This window comes from Poecilia reticulata, linkage group LG8 (genome assembly GCF_000633615.1).
Source record: "Poecilia reticulata strain Guanapo linkage group LG8, Guppy_female_1.0+MT, whole genome shotgun sequence".
Lineage (NCBI taxonomy): Eukaryota > Metazoa > Chordata > Actinopteri > Cyprinodontiformes > Poeciliidae > Poecilia > Poecilia reticulata.
This window is the reverse complement of record NC_024338.1, coordinates 12075454-12080197: the sequence shown is the minus strand read 5'-3', so window position 1 is coordinate 12080197 and position 4744 is coordinate 12075454.

The window sequence follows — 4744 nt, the reverse complement described above, 5'->3', positions numbered from 1 at the left end:
TTTTTCTCTATTTTATTATCAAAATAGTTTAAATTCATTTGTCCAAAAAAAATCTAATTCCTGAAGTTGTGTTCTTTGTCTACATTCGCTCTGGAAAACTTTGTGTGGTCTTCATATTTTCTTATTGACAGCAACATWTTTTTCTTTATATTCCTTAAAGTGAAAATTAAACTTCCACTGTCTATTTTTAATTTTTACAGGCAACCCACTTTCACATAAATAATGGGAGGAGCGTGCTGTTGCCCCTTTTGTGACATTTTAAGGATTTTGAAGACTTCCTTTAGCATCTTGCAGGCTTCTCTCATAGTGAGTTTTCTTACAAGTCCAGAGACAGAGTATGTTGCCTTTATTATTTCTCTCTTCCCTGCTATTACAAACTTAATTTTGAGAACATCTAGATTTTTTTTTCAAACTGYTAGTGTTATTTTTAGATATTTTTTTAATCTACACAAAATCTTGACTGATTGACTTTTCCGTTGCGTTTCATCATAAAATAAGGTCTTGTCAAAGGGTCGAAGATGGCATAATCGTGGCTTTCTCTGCATGACTCTATGCTGATTCACTGCTTCTCTGCAGACACAGAAAGTCATCATGAGAATCAGTCAGAAACACCCCATTGCATTTGTTTTATCCATATATCAGATTACTGTAGGAAATTCGATCTGACGAATTTTCAGATCTTTAAAAATATTAGGTTGAATACGTAAAACACATATCTATATAATCTTTTCATATTTTCCATGCAAAACCAAATTAGAAGTGTATTGCTAAAGAAAATGTTCTGGCCCTCTAGCTTCAGCTCAGAAAGTCTTGGCAGCAACAGACTGACCGGAGTGGTGTACGGATCGAGCCGGACTGTGATGGGGTTTGCTCCTCACTGAACAGCAGGAGTGCCCTGATGAATGTTTCCAAGAAGGATCGGAAACAGGACCAATTTTTTCTTTCTTTTCTACTTTTTTTTTTTTTTAAGCAAGCCATTCCATGGGCAATTTTCCCAGGACGACCCCATTATTATTCTGCAGAGATGTCTGCCCCCTCCAAACCCTATGGGTGGTCTTTTTGAAGGCTAAAAGGAGAGGAAAAGAAAAGAAAAAGCTAAAAGAAAAAATCTAGTGATACATCCATGGTGACTGAACCATTGCAAAGTACACAAGAACGTCAATAACTAAGCCAAATAANTAGTGTTATTTTTAGATATTTTTTTAATCTACACAAAATCTTGACTGATTGACTTTTCCGTTGCGTTTCATCATAAAATAAGGTCTTGTCAAAGGGTCGAAGATGGCATAATCGTGGCTTTCTCTGCATGACTCTATGCTGATYCACTGCTTCTCTGCAGACACAGAAAGTCATCATGAGAATCAGTCAGAAACACCCCATTGCATTTGTTTTATCCATATATCAGATTACTGTAGGAAATTCGATCTGACGAATTTTCAGATCTTTAAAAATATTAGGTTGAATACGTAAAACACATATCTATATAATCTTTTCATATTTTCCATGCAAAACCAAATTAGAAGTGTATTGCTAAAGAAAATGTTCTGGCCCTCTAGCTTCAGCTCAGAAAGTCTTGGCAGCAACAGACTGACCGGAGTGGTATACGGATCGAGCCGGACTGTGATGGGGTTTGCTCCTCACTGAACAGCAGGAGTGCCCTGATGAATGTTTCCAAGAAGGATCGGAAACAGGACCAATTTTTTCTTTCTTTTCTACTTTTTTTTTTTTAAGCAAGCCATTCCATGGGCAATTTTCCCAGGACGACCCCATTATTATTCTGCAGAGATGTCTGCCCCCTCCAAACCCTATGGGTGGTCTTTTTGAAGGCTAAAAGGAGAGGAAAAGAAAAGAAAAAGCTAAAAGAAAAAATCTAGTGATACATCCATGGTGACTGAACCATTGCAAAGTACACAAGAACGTCAATAACTAAGCCAAATAAGTCAGCACAAYAGATTTAATGTAAATAGCGCAACAACTATTTACATTAAATWGTTGTTTAATGTAAATAGTTTGTTCTTATAGTAATTTGCAAAACAAATTATAAGAACATACATTTTTATTAAAAAAAATAAGTTTCAGACATCATTTTTTACTGATTTTGTGAGCATTTTTTTTTTCTCTTGCATTTAGTAACAGTGGCAATCGACACCCACACACACACGCACTTGCTTTCAACTCATGCAGTCCATAAAGTTCTTTCCTAAACCAACAAGACACATCCAGAGGAAACCCATGCTAAATCATTTGGAAAGACAAGCTTACTACAAGCCTATCACCATGGAAGCTTTACCCTCAACTCAAGAACTACTGTTTGAACAAATGGGGTGTAGATGGTGGACACATTTTTTACTTCTTGAGTTGTATTAATTACCGTCTACACTCGCAATCATAAAAATAGACACCTATCWTAGTTTAGATGCACTCTTATGTATGTTTGTCTTGTTACTTTTTCGTATTTTGCTTTCCAATTGACCATATTTAGCAGGGAAAACTTTGCCTCACAGCCATCAATCTTGCAACAGCCCTGATAGGGACACTGTCCTGTGCCAGGAGGCCAAGCTGGGCCAGCCTGCTGGAAACCTTGGTGAGCTCTGTGCCTTTTGTCTAAGAAAGTGGAAGAAACCTGGCACCAATCCGAGGTCAGCGTCACAAAATTATATTACCATAATCCCATTAAGTGTGTCTGAGGCCTCATGCGTTCCAGCTTAGCCTGGGAGGAAGGTAAGCAAGGGTTGGCAGTGGAAGGTTTGCACTGAAACACACAGTCAATGAATCACTTAGGATAGTTATAGATATTAATACTTTAGTACTGGTGATATTTTTCCAAATTATGTATTATTAAGTAAGATCATTACCAAAACCACAAGTGAAACTTCATCATTTTAGAGGAAAAAAAATKTAATCTTCCACTGAGCATAACTGAACCCAGAAGCAAAAGCAAGATGATGGATCAACTGTTTTCGTCTGGAGGCTGTTTATAATCAAGGCTYCTCGTCCTTATCTTTATTATTCCTCCAGCTCTGGGAGAAGGATCCTCTCCAGTAATAATGTGATTTTCCATCCCAGTTTCCTTTTGACTCCAAGAGAAACATTTTGGCTGTCAAACCAACCACAGATGTAGTGGTTTGTCTGTGCTAATTCCCCTCGCTGTACCTGGTAAATCTCCACAGAACGTATCCTTTTACAGTGCATGCGCCCAATAAGTATTGGTTGTCTGAGACACGTGGACATATTTTTAGAACTTGAACCAGTCCTGCGTTGTTTGAGAACTGAACAACAGCCAACCTCTGGTATCATGACTCATGAAAGCAGTTGTTTGTCGATCTCGGTATCATATTGATGAGTATTTTTAACTATAACTATTGCTATGCGTATTTCAATATGTTACAAAGACATGGTTATAATGATAAAGTTCTTAAAGAGGCATGTCAACTTCCTGAGTCACAGAAGATTTGTGCTTTTAGAGCTTTGTGCTTTGTGCAGTTTTTTTAATGGAATATTTAGTGAAAGAAATTCCTATCAYCTAGGACACAGGTGCTCTAAGCAAATGCTTGTGGATGTCCTATGAACCAGTCATGAAAATGCAGGTAAAATTGCCTTGATATGCAGCACATTAAGTCAGCTCTGAAATTACACAGCTTAAAACTCCCAGATTTTAATTCTACAGCGGTTTACCATTGTGATTTATCTCCACTGAGTTTATTCTGAGTTTTTAGCTTRGATTTCATTYTTTATTTTAAGTGTGTGTTATAAATGTTGCATTGTTTTATTTCCACCTTGCTGTGCATCACTTGGTCTACCTAATTTATTTAATACCTTGTGTGGTTTTGAACAGATAAGTTGGTACTGACATCGAACTGGTTGTCTTTACTCTTTGGAGATCTGTCTGTCGCTACTAATGGCATGAAAACTAAATGCAAGATACATTTGAGTGATAAAGAAACTTCATCTACCTGAACAGGAATGTCAAAACAGGTAAGGTAAGCTACACAGGAGACGCAAATGTTTGTAAGTTGGTCTTTTTCTGACCACGTATCCTTGAGTTGCCAGTCCTTGCGATGACTGATTATTAATAGCAGCTCAGTGACCACTTCTTTGCCTAAGTGCCCAGTTTCTCAAACATCCCTCCCCTGTGTTTGTCCATTCCATCCAGGGGGACAACCAATAAGGCCTGATCCCTTGTCTAAATAAGTTAATACCTGAACCAACATGTAAAAGTAAAGTTCAGGGCCAAATTCAGATTCCTGAGAAATGTGCGGTGGCTATCCTAGCAGTAAACAGATTAATTTCACCCACACAGTTCACAGAGAACAGAGCAATATCAACTGATATGCAAAAGAAAATATTCTATTAGAATGTCTCTTTTTCCTGTAAGTTATATAACATTGTTTGTTTGGTAACACTTTATTTGAAGGGGTGTGCATAAGACTGACATGACACTGTCATGAACATGATTTTGTAAATAATGACAATTTAATGCAAAGTTGGCATTTTTAATGGACTTTCAATGCAACTTTTAGAGCAACTTTGCATTAAAAGTGTCATTATTTACCGAACGACACCTCATGACAACTGTCAAACATTCATAAAGACTCCTTCATGTTCATGACAGATGTTATGTCATGTTTATGACATTGTCATGTCAGTCTTATGCACACCCCTTCAAATAAAGTGTTACCGTTTGTTCTCCTGCCTTTTTCTGTTTTTATGCCTGGCTTTGAGCATTTGACTTATTAAATTACAA